At 38.8% G+C, this 14559-nt stretch overlaps 1 protein-coding gene across 23 annotated transcripts in view; it reads right to left on the bottom strand.

Moving 5' to 3' along the window:
* The window catches only part of UBR2 (ubiquitin protein ligase E3 component n-recognin 2), a 126246-nt gene that overhangs the window by 100600 nt on the left and 11087 nt on the right, over nucleotides 1-14559 (bottom strand). The window lies entirely within an intron of this gene.

Below are 14559 nucleotides of genomic sequence, written 5' to 3'. Positions count from 1 at the left end.
TAAGAAGCACACATGAGGGGGCAGCCCAGTGGCGCAACGGTTAAGTGTGCATGTTCTGCTTTGGTGGCCCGGGGTTTGCTGGTTTGGATCCCAAGTGCGGACATGGCACCGCTTGGCAAGCCATGCTGTGGTAGGCGTCTCACATATAAAAAAGTAGAGGAAGATGGGCATGGATGTTAGCTCAGGGCCAGTCTTCCTCAGAAAAAAGAGGATGATTGGCAGCAGTTAGCTCAGGGCTAATCTTCCTCAAAAAAAAAAATTAATTAAAAAAAAAAAAGAAGCACACATAAAGTTCACAGTCCAGAGGTACTGGCTCACTAAAAGACTGAAAACTAATCACAGGACTATGGAATGCTTCTCCTCCCCCACTCCTTACCAACACATTACTAAGGGCCTATTTATAGGAGTTCCTTTCACCCAGGATATCATATGCCTGGCTACCAAGATAAAATTATAAGACACACTAAAAGGCAAAAAATACAGTTTGAAGAGACAGAGCAAGCATCAAAACCAGACTCAGATATGGCAGGAATGTTGGAATTATCAAACCTGGAATTCAAAACAACTATGATTAATAAGGCTATATCCATGCTCTAATCGATACAGTAGACAGTATGGAAGAACAGATGGGCAATGTAGGCAGAGATAGAAAGAACCAAAAAAGAAATACTAGAAATCAAAAACACTGTGACAGAAAAGAAGAATGTCTCTGATGTGCTTATTAGTAGGCTGGACACAGCTCAGCAAAGAATCTCTGAGCTTGAGGCTCTCTCCATAGAAAGCTCTAAGACTGAAAAGCAAACAGAAAGAAGACTGGGAGAAAAACAGAACAGAATGTCCATGAACTGTGGGACGCCTACAAAGGGTATAACATATGTGCAATAGGAATACCAGGAAGAGAAGAAAGAGTAAGAACTGAAGAAATATTTGAAACAATAATTACTGAGAATTTCCCTAAATTAATGTCAGACACCAAACCACAGATCCAGGAAGCTCAGAGAACACAAAGTGGGATAAATGCCAAAAAACTATACCTAGGTACATTATCTTCAAACTACAGAAAATCAAAGAAAAAGAAAAAAAACCTGAAAGAAGCCAGAAGAGAAAACACCTTACCTACAGAGGAACAAAGGTAAGAATTACATCTGACTTCTCCTCAGAAACCATGCCAGCAAGAGGAGAGTGGAGTGAAATACTTAAAAGTGTTGAAAGAAAAAACCTCCACAAACCTAGAATTCTGTACCTGTAAAATCCTTATCCTTTAAAAGTGGAGGAAGAAAACCTTTCTCAAAAGTGGACTTAGATTAGTTGTAAATATATATTGCAAATTCTAGGGCAACTACTGAAAAGAGTAAAAACAAGTATAACTGATAGGCTATGAAAGGAGCAACTATATTAGCATCTGATAAAATAGACCTTGAGACAAGGAATATTACCAGAATTAATAAAGGACACTGACATTTCATAATGATAAAAGGGTCTATACATCAGGAAGTCATAGCAATTATAAATATCTACGTATGTGGCTTAATAAAAGAGCTTACAGACACATGAAACATAAACTGATAGAACTAGAAGTAAACAAATTCACAATCACTTTTGATGATTTTAATGCCCCTTTCTCAGTAATTGACAGAACAACTAGTCATAAACATCAGTAAGTATATAGAAGACCTGAATGGCCCTATCAACTACCTTGTCCTAATTGTCCTAAATGACGTTACAGAATATTCCATTCAACAACTACAGAATACATCTTTTCAAGTGCATATGCAATGTACAAGCCTGACCATGGTGCTGAGTCACAAAACAAGTCTCAATAAATTTCAAGATGGAAATCTTACAGAACACTTACTTGTGTTAGAAGTTGGTTGCAATATGACATCTAGGAAAGCCTCCAATACTTGGAAACAAGGCACTTGTAAATAACCCATGGATTAAAGAATCAAATATAAGTACATTAGACCTCAAGTAAGTAGAAGAAAGAATAACAACAGAGCAGAAATTAATAAAACAAACAGATAAAAGAGAAAATTAACAAAGCGAAACACTGATTCTTTGAAAAGATTGTAAAACTAAAGAGAGAAAACACAAACTACTAATATCAGGAATGAAAAAAGGGACATCATTATAGATACCACAGGCATGGATAGCATATGGAAATATTATGTGCAACTTTATGTCAATAAATTTGACATTATACAATGAAACATATTTCTTGAAAAACACAACGTACCAAAACTGACACGAGATGAAATAAAGTTCTGAATATCTCTAATGAGTATCAAAGAAATTTAATTTGTCCTCAAAATCTTCCTCCAAAGTAAACACCAATCTTGATAGTTTGTTTTACTGGTCAATTCTATCAAACATTTAAGAAAGAAATCACACCAATTTTACAAAAATTCTTAGGACACTACAAGAGAAGGACAGACTGGTATATTTCGTGGAATACGGACACAAAAAAATCCTTAACACAACATCAGCAAATTGAATCCAGCAATATATAAAAGTCACAAAACATGATAATCAAGTGGGGTTTACTTCAGTAATGAGATACATTTGAAAAAAATCAATGCAATCACTAATGGAATAAAAAAGGAAAACTATGATAATCTCAATAGATGCAGTAAAAGCCCCTGACAACATTCAATAGTCATTTATAATATTAAAAAAAACCAAAAACTACTAGAACCACTAAAGTAATTCAGCAAGGTCAAAGGGCACAAGTTCAATATCAGAAACCAACTGTATTTCTTTATACTCACAGAAAAAAAATGGAAACTAAAACTAAGAAAAAAAATATCACCAGGAACTATTATTTAGGAATAAATGTAACAAAAGGTGTACACAACTTCTACATAAACACTGTGAGACATTGCTAAAAGAGATTAACGATGACAACCTCAATAAATGGGGAGATATAAGATGTTCACGGATTGGAAAACTATTGTTAAAACGTCAATTCTCCCCAAACTGATCTATAGAGTTAATGCAATCCTAATTATATAATCTCAGCAGTCTTTCTTAAAAATAAAAACTGACAAGCTAATTCTAAAGTTTATAAAATGCAAAGGACCTGAAATAGACAAAAACATTTTAAAAGGAACAAAAATGGAAGCTTTACACTAATCAATTCAAGGCTTACTATAAAGCTACAGTAGGGGCTGGCCCAGTGGTGCAGTGGTTAAGTTCACAGGATTCGCTTCAGCAGCCCCAGGTTTGCCAGTTCGGATCCCCAGTGCAGACCTATGGTACCACTTGTCAAGCCATGCTGTGGCAGGCATTCCACATGTAGAATAGAGGAAGATGGGCACGGATGTTGGCACAGGGCCAATCTTCCTCAGCAACAAGAGGAGGATTGGTGGTGGATGTTAGCTCAGGGCTAATCTTCCTCAAAAGAAAAAGAAATTAAATTAAAAAAAAGTTACATTAAAAGATAATGTGGTTACTGACATAGACTAGCCACATCAGTGAATGGAATAGACTACAGTGTTCTGAAACAGACCTACACTTATACGGTCAAATGGTTTTTGATAAAATACCAAAGCAATTTAATGGGAAAAGGAACAAATGGTGCTGGAACAACCGGATATCCACGTTATAAACAAATGAAGCTCATCCGTAGTCTACCTCAAGCCATATAAAAAGTTAGTTTGAGAGAAATCATAGCCAGACATAAAATCTAAAACTTCAAAGTTTAGGGGCTGGCCCGGTGGCGCAGTGGTTAAGTCCATGCACTCTGCTTTGGCGGCCCGGGGTTCACTGGTTCGGATCCTGGGTGCAGACCTACACATTGCTTGTCAAGCCATGAGGAGGCAGGCGTCCCATGTATAAAGTAGAGGAAGATGGGCAGGGATGTTAGCTCAGGGCCAGTCTTCCTCAGCAAAAAGAGGAAGATTGGCAGCAGATGTTAGCTAAGGGCTAATCTTCCTCAAAAAATAAATAAATAAAATAATTAATTAAATTAAATTAAAAAAATAAAATAAAATAAAATTTCAAAGTTTATAGAAGGAAACACTGAGAATATCTTTGCCACCTGGGAGAAGGTACACATTTCCTAAACACAGGAAACAATCATCATCCAAGAAAAAAATTGGTAATTGGAACTTGATCAAAATAAAAACTTTTGTCATCAAAAGGCACCAAGGGGCCAGCCCTGTGGCTGAGTGGTTGAGTACTCGTGCTCCGTTTCAGCAGCCCAGGGTTTTGCCGGTTCAGATCCTGGGCGTGGACCTAGTGCCACTTGTCAGGCCATGCTGAGGAGGCGTCCCACATGCCACAACTAGAAGGACCTACAACCAGAATATACAACTATGTACTGGATGGGTTTGGGGAGAAGAAGAAGGAAAAAAAAAAAAAAAAAGATTGGCAATAGATGTTAGCTCAGGACCAATCTTTAAAAAAAAAAGACACCATACAAGCAAGCCACAGTCTGGGAGAAAATACTCACAAAATATGTGTGACAAAGGATTTGGATGCAGAATATATAAAGAACTCCAAAACTCAATAATAAAAAGACAAACAATCCAATAAAAAATGGACAAAAGACTTGAACAAAAACTTCAGGAGTCAGATGAATGAGCAATGAGCACATGAAAAACTGCCCCAACGTCATCAGGGAAAATTAAAACCATAATGAGATACCACTACATAGAAGGTCAAAAATTAAAAAGACTGACAACATCAAATGCTAGCGAGGATGCCGAGCAAGTGGAACTTTCATATATTACTGGCGAGAATGAAAAAGCATTTTGGAAAAAGTTTTGGCGGCTTCTTATTAAGTTCAACACAAACCTGCTCTTTGACCCAGCAATTCCACTTCTGTGGACTTATCCATCAAAAATTAAACACATGTCCACAAAAAGACTTGTTTACAAATGGTCACAGCCAGCAACTAATGTATCAGCTAAGACTGTTCACTGTATTAGATTACAGTCTAGAAAGACCCATCTTAACGGTGTCTTAATATTCCTAAAATGTATCATGAAAAGCTGCAGATTTTTAATAGTGCAAGATTTACGTCATTTGCTATATTAAACACATACAAGTATGGCTAAGTACAGAATAATAATGTCTAATACTTTAATATGTTGCATTTAAAGTAATGTTGGCATAAGCTGATATGATTTATGAAATAAATTACCATTTTTCTTTCCTTTAAATTTTTAAAACTTCCACTAAAAAAACAGAATGACTTGTCTAAAAAAAAAGAAAAAGGTCCCAGAAGCTTTATTCATGATAGTCTCAAACTGGAAACAACCCAAATGCTCATCAACAGGACAATGGATTATGGGCAATAACAGTACACTCATACAACAGACTAGTACTCAGCAACAAAAATGGAATCAACTTCTAATAATCATAACATCGTGGATGAATCTGATAGACATAATGCTAAGTAAAAGAAGTCAGGTACAAAAGAGTATGACTTCATTTTTATGAAGTTCTAGAATAGGCAAAACTAATCTAAGGCGAAAATATCAGAATATTGGTTACCTAGAGGCTAGAGCTATTAGGAGGGAAATTTCTAGTCAAATTGAAATGTTCTGTATCTTGATAGGATGTGAGTTACGTGAAGCTAACTATTGTCAAAAGCATACAATTAAGATTTGTGCCTTCTGAAACATGTAAATTTTCCCTTAAAAAAAAAGAACTCAGGGTACCAAAGAGGAAAATTCTGGTACTATAAATCTGAGTTTCCTTACCTGAAAGGACTACCCTATAGTAATCTATTCACAGTTCTACTATTTCCTAACATCTAGACAAAGACACACATGTAAAGTTGATATTGTACCCCATGTACTTCTATGTTTGACCCTGCACCAAACAGGGGCAGAACAAATAAAAATGACCACTAACCTCCAAATCAAGAATATAAGACTCATTTTAGACAACTATAGGAATCCAAACTATCTAGGAGATATCAACTGTCCACTCCCTGCCACTTCCCAGGTCAGAGAGAGCAGTGTAGACAAGGGAAATTCCAATACACTGAAGGCCACAGAGACAACACATAGCATCGAACTTCTAGGAATTTACCTTGAGAAATACAGAAACGTGTAAAAAGAGATGTGCACAAATACATACAGGGTGCTCTCTGCAGCACAGTTTGCCATAGGAAAAAAACCCTAGAAATCCTCCATTTCTAATTTCATTAATATTAATGAAATAATTAATGAAATAATAACTTAAATAAACTATGGCCTGTCTTTACTATGGAAACACAAGAGTGAAAAGAATGACACAGATTTATATATACTGACGGAAAGATCTCCAAGACAAACTGATAAATGAAAAAAAGCCACAATTATAATATATACAGTATAATTTCTTTCTTGTAGCATATCCATAGATGACTATTCGTGTTAAAAAGAAACAGTCTTAAAATAGAACTCTGCTAAAGAGAGATCAAAGTTTCAGGTTTTTTAAAAAGCAAGAAACTCAACAAACAACTCTTCTTACTGGAAATAAGTGGTGCCGCCATGTTAGAGCTTTATTCTTCCAGACAGAAAAGGAATGAAACTATGTCCACCCCTCTGCTTGATATGTTACCCCTGGCTCAGTAATTATCTGAAGACTAAGTATTTGGTTTTAAAAAATCTTACATATATAAATATTTTACAGTTCCCTAAGTGCTTTTATATACATTACCTCATTTTATCTAACCACTCTGTGAGGGAGGAAGAATAACTCAAAACACCTAAGAAATCAGACTTCTAATGCTCATCCACATCCGAGTCTGCATCTCTTTCAGACACAGGAGAATTACACTTTGCTGCCCTGTTTTGCAGTCAGACCTTCTGACCAGTTCTGGCTAAAGGGATGTGGGCATCCTCGTTTCTGAGCCAGAGCAATTTTTGATCCAGGCAAGACCCTTCAGCTCTACTCTTCTCCTGCTGTGGCGAACCCTGAAGCATGACGCTCAGTTTGTGGAGACACAGCATGGCGTGAAGCAACTACCTACAGCAGAAGGACCCTCCACTCATCAGCCCCAGTGGTCTGAACCGGTCACACAGTCTGAGTAATAAATATATTTCAGGTATTTAAATTCTCTGAGATTGTAGGGTTATCTGTTATTTTTGGCATAACTTCATCTATCATTACTGACAGAATCAGAGTTAAAAAAAAAATTAAACCTGAGCAAAACCGTTTGATAGTTTATGATAAAGCGTCATGAAGTACTTACTATCTGGAAACATATGCTATGAATATTTCTAACTGATGCCAGCATAACTCCCCGACCCCCAACTTTTGGGATCCATAACATTCATGCAGTAAGTTTTTAAATGTTAAAAAGGAATGTTCTCAATTTAACACAAAGAAAACAAGGGAACTAAACCTAACTTCTCTATATCTAACAGAAATGTTAAACTCAAATTAAAATTTAAACCACACACTGAAGTATGTTTCACATTCTACCAATGTTCTATTTTTCTTAATGGTTATCAAATGTCAAAATATACAGTTACAATCAAAATCAACACTCAGATTACTGCCCCTAATAACAACCGTCTTTATTTAGAAACTAACAAGCACTACGTTTGACTACACTTTTCCTAATAGAGAACTAAGTATAGATAAATACCATAAAAATTAGGCTACTGCCTGAAAACACACATAGCTTTTTCTGACATTACAGAGGCTTCAGCAAGATAATTTATGACCTAGACAATTTGAGAAACTATGAACAACTAACTCTCTACAGAAAAACTAACCGAATTCCCTTCACAAACCCCCTTCTTAAGTATTATACATAAAAGGCTACTCACTATCTTTTTTTCTGCTTAAAGAAAATCTCCACCCTATGGACATAAGTCACCTTTATCTTGAAGGGTCTAGCTTAGAAACTCTCCCAGAGTTCCACTAACCATATTTCATCTTTCCAATGACAGACTCCGTGTCATTTTACCAGGGCACTGGGATCCATGAGAACACCTACTTTGAACAGGAAACACACATCCCCAGGACCCCAGCATGCCACTTACTAAGACTTTACTATGTACCAAGTATTGTGGAAAGCACTACACAAAGAATCTCATTTACTTTCTCAACAACTATGTAATAAAAGAACTTGGCTGGCCTTTGTCCTGGGGGTTCTTGGAGGTAACCTCTAAATCTTTGGAATTTACCACGTGACAGGGGTGTCTCTGTTATTCATACTGCACCCCGCCCCGGCCACTACACCCATGAGTTCATGCTCGTGAGATGACACTGTGGGAGTTAGCCACACCAGAAAGAGGGTTGGGGGTTTCAGCTACATAATATTAGCCCCACCTCAGGGAAGGGAAATGGGGCTACATACTGAGTCGTGTGGGCACCTACTCAATCAATCATGCCTATATAACGAAACCCTAATAAAACCTCTGGACACCAAAGCTCGGGTGAGCTTCCCTGGTTGGCAACACTCTGTGTGTACTGCATTAATGTGTCAGGAGCATAACACGTCTCTGTGGACAAAAGAAGCCTTGCATTTGGAAATCCTGCCCTGTGCCTCTCTCTGTTTGGCTGATTTTGATTTGCATCCTTTTGCTATGATAAAACTTTAATCATAAGTACAGCATTTTCCTGAGTTCTGTGAGTCATTCTAGTGAATTATCCAACCTAAGGTAGTCTACAGAGATGCCTGAAATTTGTAGCCAGCTGATCAGAATTGAGGGTGGCTCTGGGGACCCCTACATTGCAGCTGTATCTTGGACAGTCTTGCAGAGGACTGTGCCCTTAACCTGGAGTTGGGCCAACTTCAGGTATCCTTTAAGAGTCTGGTTCAAACTTGGGCCCTAGTGGGCCCTTTATACATTAAATTCGTCTCCCCCATCTCAAGCTACTTGTCTGTCCAAGGGCAGGTCGCCAGATACGGCTTTCTTTCTTCGAAAGTTCAGGGAATTGGCCAATCTGCTTCTTTCTGGCTGCCACAGCCTTGTCTCTTCTTCCTGGTTTCTTCTCCCCAGAGGCTGGGTAAAAGACAGATTTTCCAATCTTTCCCATCATGACCACAGCAGTTTCTGTTTTTCCTCCCTGACCTGCCTCTCTGCCTCCAACAAGCACATTATCTCCTTTTCATTTTTTAAGAGTTTTTACTACTGGTCACTAAAAGGAAATGAATGCATGCATCCTTTGACTTATAAATTCTACTTCTAAAAATGTATCCTGTGGATATACTTCTACATGTGCACAAAGACACATACAAAGATATTAAATGCAGTATTATTTATCATACCAGAAACAACCTAAATTATCTACGAATAGAAGGCTAGTCAGTAAAGGACAGAACACTCATACAATAGAATAATAATCAGCCATTAAAGACAGGACAAAGTCAGTTCTTTCTCTATGTGTTATATAACAATCTCCAGGACAAATTTTAAATGAAAGAAGCAAGGTGAGAACAGTTTATGTGGTATGTTAGAATTTATTGAAGAAAGCACAAATTCTTGCATATGCATAGACTATCTGGAAGAATACATAAAACTCTAGGCCGGCCAGGTGGCACAGTTGATAAGTTTGCGCGCTCCAATTTGGTGGCCTGGGGTTCACAGGTTCAGATCCCCGGGGCAGACCTAGCACCACTCATCAAGCCACACTGTGGCAGCATCCCACATAAAACAGAGTAAGATTGGCACAGATGTTAGCTCAGCGACAATCTTCCTCATCAAAAAAAAACAAACAACAAAAACCAAACAAACTCGAACAACAGTGGTTACTTCTGGGAAAGGGAACAGGAAATTAAGGGATGAGGAGGGGAGGGTATTTTTCATGGCCTACACTTTTGTACTTTTGAAAGATATAACCAAATGCATGTTTTGCCTATTGGATTAGTTTTCTCAAGTCAATTTTTAAAAAGCAGTGGGTAAGGCTGTTCTTTGTGCTCTCTGTCCTTAATAAATGTACCCTTGTGATTCTCTTTAGATGCTATCATGAAAGGGAAAATTCTTTCCTCACACCATGAGGCATTTCCCCCCGCCCACGGTGACTTCCTTTTCACTTAATATATACATCCTGTAAATACACAGTTAGAATATCCAAAACAGGTATGAATGGATTAACCTATACCTTCAGACTCTACTGAAATAAATTTATATCACAGACAAACCCCAGATTGACATATCCAAGTTCAAACTCCACCACACGTAATACAGGAAAAATTTACTGAGATCATCTCTGACTCAGCTTCAACACAAATCCTTTAGGCACACTCAATCTTCAAATACAGGCAAGTAACTTTTCAGTACACCGTTTTCATTGAGGGATTAAATGTACTCCTCCTCCTACCATCCCACCTCCACTCTTCCAAACTCCCAAAAGCCTATTCCACGATCACTGCTGAAGACAAGATTCTTCTTACTTCCTCTTCTTCTAGTAATGGAAGACCCCAAGATGGTCAATCTAATCAATGCCTCCCTATAAAGCATTCAAACCTGCACCCAACCTCTGCTCTTCTGGGATGGACCCACACACAGATACGTATAGGATTCCTGGGACTAACAAAATTCCTGAATACTGTACCTATGGTTCAAAGATAAAACGAGATGGCGATAAGTTTGTAAGAGAGATTAATGTACTGTGTACCTGTAGCACCAGCTGCCCTATTAATTAGCTGGCCGGGTATAAGAGAATATCTGAAGTTGTAAAATTCAGAACAGGAAGGATTCCCAGTACATAATCATGAGTAACATCCTAGAAAGTAGCTGATTTACAATAAATATGATATTGCCACTGGACAAGTATGGAAATACGCAACGAATAGGAATACTCAAGCAATTTAAAGAAGGAAGAGCAAAATAACATCTTTAAAACTGTCCTCTTCACTCTGAACAAACATTTGCTCAACAAACAGTTGCTGAACACCTAACACGTAGGAGGCACTGTGATACGTGCCAAACATCTGCAACTGGGAAAGAGCTTCGAGACCCGTCTAACCGGGGACAACGAGGGAGAAAAGGTTCAGGCCAAGTCCACAATCCTGAGTCACCAAAACCTCTTTCTCCAGCACAAATATGATTTTCAGTTAATATTCTTTGCATGTACTTCATGATGCAGAAGACAGGACTGTAACGCAACCTGAGTCTCTGCTTAGGAATCAGAGTGCTGTGTGTGGTAGTTCCCAAATTTCTGAGTCTCGGGGACCAGTAGAATAACCAAAAAAGGGGCTACTAATTATTTTTTTCTAAGAACATTAAAAAACAAAACAAAACTACTTAATTCATTGTCTTTGTTTCATATAGTAATATTTTAACAACAAAGTAGAGCTCTCAGAATTTAGGAACAAATTTAGTTGCAAAAAAAAGTCAGTATGTTCTACCTATTTTTTCCCTCATTTTACTGACTATGAGTGAAAAATTCATAAGAGACCAATACTTGAGAATCAAAGAAAGGTAAAATGAAAAAACATGGACTTCAGAGTCAGAGCGCCCTGGTTTCAATTTTTATGACTGCAGGTAAGTCACTTAATCACTCTGAGCTTCAGCTTCCTGAGATATTAACTCGGGGGTTTACAGAAGGATTAAACATGATATATATCAAGAGCTTAGCATTAAATCAGGCACCTAGAAGGTGCTCAACAACCATAAGCTATTTTCACTGTTAAAATAAATTTTGGGGGGCCAGCCCCATGGTCGAGTGGTTAAGTTCGCACACTCCACTTCAGCGGCCCAGGGTTTCACAGGTTTGGATCATGGGCACAGACATGGCACCACTCATCAGGCCATGCTGAGGTGGCGCCCCACACAGCACAACCCAGAGGCACTCACAACTAGAATATACAACTATGTACTGGGGCTTTGGGGAGAAGAAGGGAAAAAAAAGACAACTGGCAACAGATGTTAGCTCAGGTGCCAATCTTTAAAAAAATAAAAACAAAAATAAAAAAATTTTGGGACTTCCACTCTGGTTATGACAGAATAAGTGGTACTGAACTAGCCCTCCCACTTTACACAACCATAAAACTAGATGAATACATGAGGCAACGATTTCCAGGCAATGAACAGGGCACTAGATTGCAATAACTAAGAGTAGGGAAATTCACGAGGTGAGCCCCATGATGGCCCTGCCTCTCACGGAGGGGGTAAATACCCACCTATGCACTGCAAGGTAGAGTCTAAGCAGAACAGGAAGGTCCTGCTGAGCTGATAATAGACCAGAGTTTGGGGCGGGTAAAATAGGTAGAGGCCACAGGTCAGGGAACCAAAGAGGTGGAATTATGCAGGATGGGAGGGGTTGGGAAGGGACAGAAGTCTATGAGGGGGTTGCCAGTGAATGAGTTCTTGGCTGAGGGTTGGGCTGCACAAGCACAGGGCAACACTCTCCAAGTTTACTGGAGGGTGGCTGCTACAAAACTGAGAGTGCCACAGAGATACCTTAAGTCTAGCAAGCAGTGATAGAGGACTATGGAGTTCCAGTAAGGCAGATATGCAACTGAGATCAGAAAGGCCAGGACTTGGATTAAAGACCATGAATCTAAAAGCAAGACTTTTAGATCTGCCCCAACAAGGGCTGAAGGGAAGGTCACCGTGGCCCAGCACGGGGAGTGGAACTCAAATAGGGTAAGGAGGGCAACTATGCAGAGCTGGGTGTTAGTGGCAGCAGCAGCAAAAGAATGGTTGCACACAAGGGAATGATCAAATAGGTAAATATTTTTCAGATGAGAATCAGGTTCATCAGAGAAAGCAGTTACAAATATACGAAGGGAAAAAATGAGAAAGAATCCTGTAATGTTGGATTGGAACTGGAGAGATCACTGTAAATGCAGAGTTTTTAATATCTCTTTCAAGAGGTATCGAAAGATAGATATAGAATACAGATCCACTGAGAGGGCCTGGGATTAGTGACATATGTAAGTACTAATAGCAACAAGCACACCTACTACCTTAATTCTAAATACTAATCTTTACTAAAAAGTGGGGGCCAGCCCAGTGGCACAGCAGTTAAGTTCACACATTCTGCTTCAGCGGCCCAGGGTTTGCTGGTTAAGATCCTGGGTGTGGACCTATGCACTGCTTGTCAAGCCATGCTGTTGTAGGCGTCCCACATACAAAGTAGAGGAAGATGGGCATGGATGTTAGCTCAGGGCCAGTCTTCCTCAGCAAAAAAAAGCCCAAAAAAACAAAACAAAACAACAACATTTTGGGGTCCGGCCCGGTGGCACAGCGGTTAAGTTTGCACGTTCTGCTTCTCGGCGGCCTGGGGTTCACCGGTTCGGATCCCAGGTGCAGACATGGCACCGCTTGGCAAAAGCCATGCTGTGGTATTGATGAATACTTAGGTTATTTTCACTTTTTGGTTATTATAAATAATGTTGCTATGAACATTGGTGTATAAGTTTCAGTGTGTACTTTTTTTCATTATTTTATTATGGTGAAATACACAGAACATAAAACTCACCATCTTAACCATTTTTAAGTATTAAAAAAAAAAAAAAAAAGCCATGCTGTGGTGGGTGTCCCACGTATAAAGTAGAGGAAGATGGGCATGGATGTTAGCTCAGGACCAGTCTTCCTCAGCAAAAAGAGGAGGATTGGCAGTGGTTAGCACAGGGCTAATCTTCCTCAAAAAAAAATGGAAACCAGGCTCCTTGGGTAAATGGTTGATTTCAGGGCCAGGCAGCGAAAAGTCCAAGATGTGCCCAAAACATCTTGTGCCCGAATGAAAAAGGAAGCACTGAAAGACTGACGGGGACATGAAAAAGAACAAAGAAGACAACTTGAAAGGCCACCACTGGTCAAATCTAGAACAATCTGAGCACACAAACAATGGGACTCCACGAATACACACTGATATGAACAAAGTGAACATCGAGAAACAAGATATTTGCCGGTCTCAAAGTACCTCCCAACAAAATTCTGATTACAGAGGTGAAAAGAAACAACTTTACAGTGGAGAAGTCTTGCAGACATCCCCTTAAACAAGGGATCAAAGTTAACATCACTAGTTATTGAACAAATCAAAATCATATGCTACTTGATAGGGAACAATGAGAATATGTGATTTTTGTGGATATTTCTGTGACAGATGCAATCTGACTCTAATCGTGAAGTGTATCAGACAAACCCAAATTGATAGCCCAAACCCAAATAATTGGCCTGTAATCTTCAAGTGGGAAGATCTTGAAAGTCAAAGAAAAACTGAGGAAACATTCCAGATGGACGATTAAAAACACGACATACAAAAGCGTGCTTTGGAACAGGATCCTTTTGACAAAGAGCATTACTGGAACAAGTGGGTCTCGGTTTCCTCATCTGTAGGTCTTGAGGTTAAACTGGATCTATTGCTCCAAACATCAATAAAGGACTCAAAGAAGCTTTTGTAAAGACAAACAAAAAACTACATCTAATAGTCTTTGATAAAAAGATCTCTCTCGGTATTCTAACCATGCTGACAAAGAAAGACTACCACGGACACCCAGAGGCCTTAACCAAATTAAGAGTATATTAAATTTCAGTCTTACGGGAAAAAGCCTTAAGGAAAAAAATGTTCCACAACGCCTCTAACAAGAGTACATCCACACACTGAAATATTATCTAGCTATATCAGCCGATATGGACAGATGTCAAGACTTTGTTA

This window comes from Equus przewalskii, chromosome 19 (assembly GCF_037783145.1).
Source record: "Equus przewalskii isolate Varuska chromosome 19, EquPr2, whole genome shotgun sequence".
Taxonomy (NCBI): domain Eukaryota; kingdom Metazoa; phylum Chordata; class Mammalia; order Perissodactyla; family Equidae; genus Equus; species Equus przewalskii.
This window is presented reverse-complemented; position numbering and strand designations above follow the sequence as displayed.